Source organism: Gopherus flavomarginatus, chromosome 9 (genome assembly GCF_025201925.1).
Source record: "Gopherus flavomarginatus isolate rGopFla2 chromosome 9, rGopFla2.mat.asm, whole genome shotgun sequence".
In the NCBI taxonomy this organism is placed as follows: Eukaryota; Metazoa; Chordata; order Testudines; family Testudinidae; genus Gopherus; species Gopherus flavomarginatus.
Window position 1 is genome coordinate 73,740,873 of NC_066625.1, and position 11,667 is coordinate 73,752,539.

Sequence of the window (11,667 nt, forward strand, 5' to 3'; positions counted from 1 at the left end):
TCCCCTTAGAGGAGGCTAGAGAGTCATAGCATAAGCTCCTGAACGTTCTTCAGTCAACTTCCTCTGTTTGAATTGCCTTGCCAATTAATGAGGCTCTGTTGGACCCTGCCAAGATCATCTGGCAGAGCCCAGCAACACTACCACCAACCTGCAGGAGTGCCAATAAAAATATTATGTCCTGGCTACGGACTCTGAACTTTTATTTTCCTAACCTGCACCTAACTTTCTGGTTGTGGAAGCAGTGAATGAACATGGCAAGCAGCACCATGTAAAATCTACGCCTGATGATAAGGAACAAAAATATCTTGACCTATTTGGCTGTAAGGACTACTTGTCTGTGACACTTCAGTTTAGTATCACAAATTACCAGGCTTTTAGAGCAAAACATAACCATACACATTATTCTAAGTTTACCACCTTTATTGAGCACCTGCTGACAGAACATCATGAGCAATGTCAGTCTATTATTAACAAGGGCCAAGTGTTAGCTAGGACCTCACTGAGGGCCTCTTTAGACACAGTTGATACTGTGTCTCACTCCATTTCTACAGCAGTGGTCATGCATAGAACATCCTTACTCCAGCTGTCTGAGTTCCCAAGAGAGGTCCAAAACAAGGTCAAGGTTCTCCCTTTTGATGGATTAAAACTTTTTGTGGAAAGCACCGACAAATCGTTGCAGGAATTCCAGGGCCCCCTGGAGATTTCCACAAGCAAGCAAATGAAAGTTTAGCAGATCACACCTGGCACAGAGATCCCATTTTGCTCCATTTTCAGTATTTTAGAGACCCACACTGCAGCCTAGAAAGAAGCCAAGGTTTCAAAGAAATAGAACACCCTCTTCATCTGCATACATCACTCAACCTTCGTCGTCATCAAAACAACAGTTTTGATGGACAGATCAAGAGTCTGCAACAACCCCACACTACTGAGCTGCACTATACAATTCTACCTGCCTTCCCCACACACACCTTTGGAAGCCTTCTTTCCCACTGTAAATCCACATGATAGCAGTTTTCCAACATTCATTTGTTAGATGTAGTTATACGATTGAATGGCTCCATCAATTTTACCTCCCTGCACCCTCCCCCCGACCCACCTCTCTTCCCCATCTTTTTTCAGGGGCCCTCTCACAAGCACTTGCTGAAACAGGAAATGGAGACTCCCTTTTAAACTGAGGAGGCACGAAATCAGTTCCATCTCAACACAGGGGCAGGGTTTTTACTCCAAGTATTTCAGGTCCCCAGAAAATGGGGAAGTGGAGACCGATTCTAGATCTAAGACTACTAAACAACTTCATGTAAACACAAAAATTCAGGATGGTGATTCTTGCAGCTATAATTCCACCATTGGAACCAAAGGATTGGTTCTCAGCCTTCAGGATGCATATTTTCATGTCATGATTCATGTCACTATGCACAAGAGATTCCTTTGGTTTCTAGTCAGTCAAGTTCGCTTCCAGTATTAGGTGCTTCTTTTTGGCCTTTCTTTGCCATGCAGGTGTTCTCCAAAGTACTGGCAGTGTTTGCTGCTTATCTTTGACATCTGGGGATAATTGTTTTACTTTGACAACTGACTGTTCAAGGGCTGGTTTTAAAACAACGTTCTCTCCACAATGAATTCAGCAAAGGTTCTGTTCTGCCGGCTAGGTCTGCAGCTCAACATCAAGAAATCCACTTTGAGCCCGCTGCAAAGGATAGAGTTCCTAGGGACCTGCTTAGATGCAGTATCCGCCAGAGCTTACCTTCCTAGGGACAGCCCTCATGACATTAACAAACCTTATCTCAAAAATTCAGATCAGTCCACAGACATCAACAAGAAATTTCCTTCAGCTACTCAGACATGTTGCAGCTTGTACCTTTGTGATGCAACATGCCAATTTATGCCTTTGATGTTTCCAGGACTGGTTCAGGATGGTTTATAGTATACTGTGAACAAACACAGCCTGAACAAGTGGTGTCAGTCTCTTGTCAAGTACGAGACTCTCTCAATTGGTGGAAAGACCCAGACGTTTGTGCGGGTGTTCCATTTATCCAACCCTCCCCAATCATAACAACAGATGCATCTTTGATGGGTTGGGTAGCACACTTAGGGATCAACGTCATTCAGGGCAAATGATCTGGCCATGAAGCATGTTTGCACATCAGCTCCTTGCAGCTGACAGCAGTCAGGAATGCCTGTATCCAGTTGCTGCCACTAATCGGGAACAGATCCATAAAGAGCACAACAAACAACGTAGCCTGCATGTTCTATATCAATCAGTGAAGGTCTGGGAAAGCTGAGATCTCCTTCTCTTTGTGCCAAAGTGATGAGGTATGGAACTGGTACATAGGCTGCTGAAATTAAGATGAAGTTGGCTGTCTCCCAGGAATACAAAACACAATCGCCAATGACCTCATCAGGCACTTGTTCCAGGACTATGAATAAGAGTTGGACTCCTAGACTCTCACATTTTCCTGAGTTGAGGAGTTCCAGAAGTGGATCTCTTTGCCACCATTATTAACAGGAAGTGCAAATGGTTTTGCCTGAGAGAGGATTTGGGCCCTCATTCACTGGGAGATGTTTTCCTTGTTCCATCAGCATTCATTTGGTGATTATAACAGCCTTTCGTCCCCTGGTTGAGGGATTCTCATTGCTTGCTCATCTCATCACGATGAGATTCATTAAGGGGCTGAGGAGCTTTTCTTGTCATATTATAGAACCCATCCATGATTTAAATTTCATACTCAAGACTCTGATGAAAGCCCCTTTCAAACACACAGCCACCCACTCCCTTCTTCACCTAACCAAGAAAACAACTTTCTTGATGTCCATTCCTTCTGCTTGAAAAGTTGGGGAAATGGGAGTTTTAATGGTGGACCTCCCTTTTACAGTGTTTTTTAAGGACAAAGGCTCATTACATCCACATCCTAAATTCTACCTAGGGTATTGTCTGAATTTCATATCAATCAAGTCATCCATCTCCCAGTTTTCTTCCTGAAACCACATCAGATCAAGGAAGATGCTACCTTCTATATCTTGGATGTGAGGAGGGAGTACTAGCCTTTTATTTGGACAGAAATACATCATTTAGAAAATTTTCAAGACTGTTCATATTAATTGCTAACTGGTCCAAAAGGTCCACAATCTGCACCCAGAGACTCCAGATAGATTTCTGGATGTATTATTTCTTGTTATGGATTTGCCAATTTACAGTCTTTTCTGCGGATTTTAGCCCATTCCATGGTGTCTCTCTCTTCCTCTACAGCATTACTCAAATGTTCCCATTGCTGAAGTCTTCAAGGCCACAACTTGGTCTTAGATGCATACATTCTCCCAGTGCTGCATGGTGGTTCATTCTTCTAGAACAGATACTGTCCTTGGAAAAGCAGTTTTATCTTCAGTATTGGACTCGACTCTAAAGCTCCCTCCTCCTGCTGAGGATATTGTTCAGAAGTCACCTGAAGTGAGGCACCCATAGGAACACTACTCGAAGAAGGAGAGTTTGCTTACCTTGTACAGTAACTGGAGTTCTTCAAGAGGTGTCCCCCTATGGGTGCTCTATAGTTTCTTCTATGGGACTTTGCAGTGGAGAAGAAACTATTTGTGCCTGAATGCTGGGCATAAGGATGTGTAGGGTGCATGCCCAAGCCAAAGGGGCATTACAACCAATAATCTCTGATCAAAGGCTCATGGAGTGTAAGCATTCCTGAAGTCAAAATTCTGAAGTGGAATGCCCATAGGGACACCCACCTCAAAGAAGTCCAGTTACTGCACAAGATGAGTTGCCTCTCCTTCCTGGCTCTGTTCCATGTCACATTACATTCTTTGTACTTGTTGATCAGGATTGTAGATACCGCTAGCAGGCTAGGAGAATTGTGGGAGGAGAGGTTAAACTCCCACAATTCCAATGGGGGTACAGTTGGCCCCATGACAGCACCATTTTAATACTGTTCTATCAACATGGAGATTCATTTTTGTACTATGTATTTGCTGTGTTTTAACATACATTTCCATTTCTTGTTGGAAAGACAAATATAGGTTATCAGATGATGTCAAAACACTATTCTGGTCTTCCAAATCTCGCTTATTCTACTGGGTGAATTTCATCAAATAACAATGGGCTCCTATTTTAAAAAAAAAAACCAACCTATAACAAAAAAAAAAAAAACAAAACCACTTCTCCTTTCTTGCAGAAAAGGTAGATTTTTAAAGGAATCAGACTGTTCATTAATCTTCTGTGTATGCTGTGTAACTTAATAAGGATGAGACTCCCAAGTTTGCATGTACCACTGAAATCTAGTTGGCTGATGCTGGGCCAGTTTTAGCACAGTTGTCATCAAATTCAGTACATAATGAATTAAGAAGGCGATCAGCAGAGTAATTGCTTGGAGCCTGTTTGGTCCACCACTGGAGGTTCCAGAGAGCTCAGGAGAATGTTGTTCCCTGATAGACCACTCTCTTGGTGGTTTGATAGGACTTCATAATAGTCTTTACCCTCCACCATTGATGAGGTGGCTTCTAGGCACCCTCTTCTTTCTTCATTCTCACAGCTCACCCTGGTTTATGGGTGATCTAAAATGAAGCAAGAGGTCTGGGCTGAGGCTGACAGGTTGCAACATGTAGATTTAAAAAAATATGCTGTGGCAGTGTGTGAGGTGAAAGTTATTTTTTCCAACATTGTATCCACAAACTCAGACAGAAGGCATTATCTGGGCTGTAGATAATCTGGTAATCCAGGCTCAACCACTCCTGTTGTGAGGAAATTCCTTGTATTTTTTGTGTATAAAATTGATCAGACTAAGAATGAGATGACTGCTACTGTGGTGCCAGAGCAAGGTCCTGGGGAGATAAGGGCCATATCTTCCTGGCTAGAATTTCAATTAGCGGCGCTCATAGAAGTACCGGAGGTGTTCAGACAATTTTTTGCTCCTCTCCTGCTTCCTGTCTTGTGAAGGCTAGTGGGGAAGTAACTTGGTGGTGTGCTGGTGGAGAGTATCAACATCTTTCTTGGAAAGGGCAAGATTCCCTTTTGTCTTGAAGTCTTAGTAAAGCCTCTGCATAAGAAATTATCACTTGACGTTAGGAATCTGGCTAATTCTTCTTTGAATGTCTTCTGTGTATTCCCACCCATGAGATGAACCATCTTAGACAGTGGAACTTTCTCACAGAATTCCCCTTTAGAGCGTTCACACACCCTTCCTACCCCTCTCTTCACTGTTTTGAATGTTCTGAGGGTGAGGCTAGAATAGGGGGCATGGTGCTCTTTACTGACTCAGTTCCGTTCCTTCCAACCATAGCAGCAGATGGACACAAACCTCTCTGGATCCCTTGCTTAGTAGTATCTTAGTTTAGTATAGTTATGGTTTATAATTTATTTTAGCCTTAGGATATGTTAGCTTAGTTGTTTAGAAAAATTACTGAGAGATCATTAGTTTCATTTACCAGTTCCCTGGTGGATCCAAAGTTGAAGAGACTTGGTTTTAAAAGGTGTGCACCTTGTCCAGAGGTCTTCCTGGCATTGAATGCTCATCCTGGATGCCTAGTTTGTCTTGGTGAGAGCCACTCTTCTTTGAGATGCTCTGTCTGCAGCACCTTCTTCTTGCAAGCACACAAGGAATAGCAGAACAGGCTACAATCTTTATTCCTTCTAGAAAAGGTGTGCAAAGCTTCCTGGATCCAGCACCACTAAAGGATCTGATCTTAATGAAGAAAGGCCAGTATTCAGACACTTATGGATCTAAGAAAAAGACTGTATTGCAAAAGGTACGAGTCTCAGCTCCAGGATCCATTCCCAAGTCATTGGATCAGACTTTTAAGTACTTAACACCAAAGCCAGTGTCAGCCTCTGATGTAAGAGCCAAACCATGATAGAAGTCATTGGGTTTGACTCTCTCAGTTCTGAAGAAAACATATTACAGGAGAAGAAGGCTCTGATTTGTTAGAAGGGAAAAAGGACAGAAAGGAAAAGTGTGTAAAGACAAGAGACCCTAATGATTTGCATCTCCCTAGGTACGGCCTCCCTGTCCAGTGTCTGTCATCTGGTAGGATCCCTTCTCCTGCAAAGAGGACCCCTCCTACCCTGAATAATGAGGAGTCAATTAATAAAGGTAAAATCAAATAAAGTGTATTGAAGGGTTATAACAAAGAGTGGGGCAAATAAAAGGGGAATAAACAGCAAAATGGCATGATACAGTGATTACCCCCTCAAATTCAACCCTATAAAACAAATATATCAAAAAAGCCTTCTTCATAGATCAAAACGATGACAGGTGCTTGGGACCTCAATCCTCTGGCTAATAGCAAGCCTTTGGAGAGGAGCTGCAAGGAGTCCCTTGATGTTCCTTCGGGATCACAGGAAAGCAGAACAGATGAGACACTCAGGAGATATTGTTTCTTCTCCTTCTCTCTTCTTTTTACAGATGAGGAAGTTGGAGCAAAATTCCTAACCTTTCTATCACAAGGATGGATAGACGCCTGCACGTAAAACCCATGACCGTCCCTGGCTGCCACTCAGATGGACAGCCCTGAGGCCCTGTCTGGGGCAGCCTTTTATACACTTGCCCGGGAAACCCCTTAGGAAAAAAAAACATTCTGCCTGGAAGTTATTTACAACTCCAGGAGAAATAAAAGAGCAGGAAAAGTAGTCCATAGCTCATGTGGGCATAAAACTCCATTTTGGAACCAACATGGATTCCTGTAGTCACAAAACATTTGAAAGTGAACCCAACCTAACAGGTTGCTGAAATTAAATCATAATTGGGAGACTCCTTGGATTTGTCAGAAGAGGAGCAGAGACTAATGAATCCTAAACCAAAGACTAAAGTTTTGGAGTGGGATTTATCTCACAAGATTACCCCCTTGTTCAGAGGACCAACATAAGTTGGTGAACACTTTAATAACTGAAAGCCAGACAACGTCAAAATGTGCACTCAGAGCTTCCTTCATTGTTTCAGATTAGTTAGTGAGGGCAACGCATCTGTTACGCTACTCTATTGACATGCATCTCTGAAGTCTTCTACTCTTCCTCCTGAAATGAAATATAAAATAGAGAATCTTCCTGTTGAAAGCCAATGGGCTATTTAGTGAGAAAGTGGATGAAATATTGGAAAAGATTAAACATGATCCAGAGCAAGATCTTTAGGTCTCTTTTAACCTTATAAAAAAGGAATCCCTGGATCATTTTTTAGCTACTATACTGAGTTTTATCCTCCATCTTCATTGTCTTACTATGCCCAGAAAAAACATCCACAACAGCAATCACCTTCCTCCTTTCAACCTCAGCCTCAAGTGAAAGCAAAGTATTATTCAGCTTCAGCTTCTCTTCTAAATGTCAGGCCTCAAGTTTGAAATAAGATCAAGACCTTCAGACTAATCGGCAATGAACTTTCCTCCCCACCTTTTGGAAACTGGCTTTCCTGTTTCATCAGCCCATAGAATTTATCGCATTGGACTAATGGATTCTAGAGATGATAGAAAAAGGCAATCCCATTCAGTTCAAAATCCTTCCTTCTCTCAACCCCTTTCCTATTCCAGGGCCTCTGTTATGAAAGCATGTTAAGATCAGAAATTCAGTCTCTGCTACAGTTTGGGGCAATGGCAGAGGTATTATGGGAGTTCATGAATTTGAGCTTTTATTCCAGATATTTCCTGATACCAAAGAAAGATGGAGGTCTTTGTACAATATTGGATTAGAGAAAGCTTATACCACAAAGTTCTGTTTCCATACGTTGATGTTAGCATTTAGTAATTGCCTGCCTTTCAAGCCTAGATTTGTTTGCAGCTCTCAATCTAAAGGATGCATATTTATATGAGGTTGTGTCATAGAGATATTTACAATGTCACAGTGGGCAAGATCGTTTCCCTTCTAATGCCCACAGCAGTGTGTATTAGACCACGTTGAATTTTTGTTTAGTCTTATCAAGATGATTGATTCCTTGAAGACTCATTGAAAGAGCGCTTTAGCTTATCTTAATAAGACTAAAGAATTTTGAAAGTCCCTTAAACTTTTTTTTGGTACACTGACAAATACAAATGTCATGCTATTTCTTCACAGTCACGATCTATGTGAGTTAGACAATGTATAGAAGACGGATGTAGGCTTGCATCTAACACTCTCGACTAGAGCATTGACTACTTCTTTCGTGTGCCTTAAACGTGTTCTGATTGTTGAGAGATGTAAGGCTTTCACATGGAGCTCTATTCATACTTTTACAAAACACCGTTCCTAAGACATAGAATATCAGAGTTGGAAGGGACCTCAGAAGGTCATCTAGTCCAACCCTCTGCTCAAAGCAGGACCAATCCCCTGACAGATTTTTGCCCCAGATCCCTAAATGGCCCCCCTCAAGGACTGAACTCACAACCCTGGGTTTAGTAGACCAGTGCTCAAACCACTGACTCCCATCCCTATTAAATTAGGACTCTAAGTCCCACCATCTGTTCATGGAATACTGCTTGCCAAACTATCCTGAGTAGGAATATGCCGAGGACTATCAAAGAAGAACTGCAGTTCTTCAACATGGACTCTGCGTAAACACACTCCCTGCTTACCTTTCCCTCTTCTTCGCAGGTCTTTAAAATCCTCTGAGGAAGCAGTGGAAACATCTGAGAACTTGGAAGAAAGGGATAGGAGAGGCATGTGAGTGCTCTAACAAGACGGTTCTACAATCTAAACTGCACTGGCCAGCACATCCCATGAGTATCAGAGTCCATCTTAAAGAACTCCAGTTACAAGTAACTTCTATTTCTCACCCTTTATTGCATGTTCCATTTTTGAGTAAGATTGCTGAAATGAATGTGGAAGAAAATGCTCAATATCTAGATTCCTCTGATCTACTTGACCTTTGTCAATTTGATTATAGATTTAGCTTCAGCACAGATTACTTTAGTCATATTGGTCTTCTCTCTGCCTGGTCAGGACTCAGAAACAGCTTGTATGTGCTCATATGCCATACTGTCACTTTTTCTGAGCCTGACATCATCTTGTCCCATCCCACCATCAGTTTCACTGGCCAGTCAGAGCTGCTCTATATGCTGATGGACAGCTTATATTTTCCTTTTAAATACTGTTTTTAAAAATTCCAATATTTTACCCACTCCATGACCTTGGTGGAATTAGTCCTGAATTTCAGCTGAGCAAGGGAGAGGAGACTAAGGCCAAATTAATTGCAACAGTGCAGACCGACTCCATTGTCACTAACGGTTTTCAACAGAAAGATTACACAAGTATGAGAAAGGGAGAGAAATGACACTGTGGGATCTTTGTTCTTCATGATGTGGTATCAAAAAGAGGCACCCAGCTTCCTCTTCAGATCCTTGTTTGAGTTTGTAGAGCTGGCAGTTAGAAAAAAAATGTTGTAAACTCCAGTAAATTTGACCTGGAAATCATCCTGAGATAGTAAATATCGATTGCCATGATGCTATTTTACAAGAATTATTTTCGAGAGCAGTACTGAACTGTAATTGGTGCTTAATTAACATATAGGACCGTGTGTAGAGCTTGTGCACTGGGTAAAATCTATTTATAACATGAAATTGGAGAGTACGTGACATTTTCATGTCTCTTTGGAATTTGTAGCTGATACAGTATCAGTAAAGAATATAGAAACCCAGCAATAGAGTGAAATGTTACCTGTTGATTAGGCACTGCTCCAATTGAACTGCTTCACAATCAAAATAACTTCCATGTCCTTGCACCTTGCAAAACTTAAATACAGTTTAATCATTGTGAACGCCTAGAAATGATAACAAATTCAGCTCTAGTCTGTAAAGTGATAGTGGAAACATTCGTGTCCATATGGAGGATTTCCCAAGGCTTTGGCAACACAGACCTATTTAGCAAATAACAAAAAAAAAAGCTTTTCTATTCATACTGCTTCCTGTGAGCAAATATTCCATCCTTCTTGGTCTATAACCAAATCAGTTTGAGTGCAGGGTAACTATAACAGAGAATTGTTTACTTCAGGTAATATTTGCCATGTGTGCATTTCATTATCATCTATCTAACTTATACCTGTCCTGAACAAGACCTACTATTTGTTCTTTTCTACACTGAATGAAAAATGCTTGCTCACACTGTGTCATTTTGGAGTGAGAAACGTAAGATAAATGTCATGAGGAATATTTATTACGTGTAGCTTAGGTCTGAAAATATGTTGGAGTAAAATATTGCTCTGTGTTTGTTGTTCCATGTTGAAATCATAAATGTAATTAGCAACCCACTTTATTAAAGAAACTTGTTGGAGGCTTATAGTAAGATCTGGAATCACATAAAATTAACACACTGCCTTTTACATGGTTTTAAAACCTTTTAAGTGTGTGGCTCTGAATAGGTTCTTATAATAATACCTACCTCTTGTAGGGTGCTTCTTTCATCAGTAGGTCTCAAAGCACCTCATGCTATTTAATGTTTTTAGCCTCACATTGCCCCAGGGAGGTGGGGAAATATTAGTCTCCCCATGTTACTGATGGGGAACTGAGGCACAGGGAGGCTGCTAAGTGATATGCCTACAGGAAGTTTGTAGGAGAGCAAGGAATTGAACCTGGATCTCCCAGGTCTTAGGTTATTGCCACAACTATTGGACCATCTTGCCGTTTGTATTACAAATACAGGAATACGTACAGACACTTGGAAATGTGCCCATAATTCAATCATGTAAGTGAAATGACTAATATTAATTTGTTACAGTAGAATCCTCAGGCCCCAGTCAGGGATCAGGGACTTCTTGTGCTAGGAACTGTACAAACATATACCCATTTGTCATTAGTTTTCAGTAGTAAATACTGGAAATAAGGAATAAATCCTTGTAGAGCCAGATGCTTTAAGCATGGGTGTGTTATGGACTCAGGTAGCCCCTTGCTCTTCTCAAGATTCATGGTGAGGAAGCAGCTATTGGAGATGCTGAGTGCATTGGGGTGTCTGCTAGCACTACCAGCAGCACTTAGTGCCCCAGAGGAGGCATGCCCAAGCAGGGTCAGAGCACGATTATCTGCTCAGCTCACCAGCAAAGCAGTTGCAGAGGTGGTAGCTACTACAAAAATACCTCAGGTTGAATCTGGTGTGGAACATGTTGGGTTAGGGCTGAAAGAAGTGATGGGCTGAGAATTCTCTGTATCATTCCCATTAAAGATGTGGACATTCCTTACGTAAATACTGAGTCAGGATCCTCTTGAGGGAAGTCTGGGGGCAGCCTACAAGTGGTGGTTGCCCTTGCAGCACAGAATCAATGGAGCTGTGCTACCATAGAGGGAGTCAATAGGAGGCAGTAAAAGTCACAGAGACTCCGTAGAATTGGAGTGACCCTTTCCTCCAGCACTTCCACAGGGTCTGCGGATTTTGTGGGCTGTCTTCCCTGTTCATTCTGCTGAAGGGCAAGTTCCCAGCCCATATTCCAAGGGGACAATTTGGAGGAATCTCTGTGAGAAGATACTCAATGTGTTTCCTTTCAATTACCTGGATTACTCCCATGCATGCAATCCAAATAATCTTGGGCTATTCTTGGAGTCTGATTAATCTGCATTATAATTCCCTACTACTCAGGCTGTGCTGGCCAGAGCAAAGAGAAATGAAGTTTTTGTAGCATTCACCAAATTCTAGTTGTGTGAGTTTGTGTTTGTTCTTTTGCTAAAGGCTCTTTCATGAGCTAATAGCAGATAAATACATTTCTGGCATATTTGTCTATAGTGCTT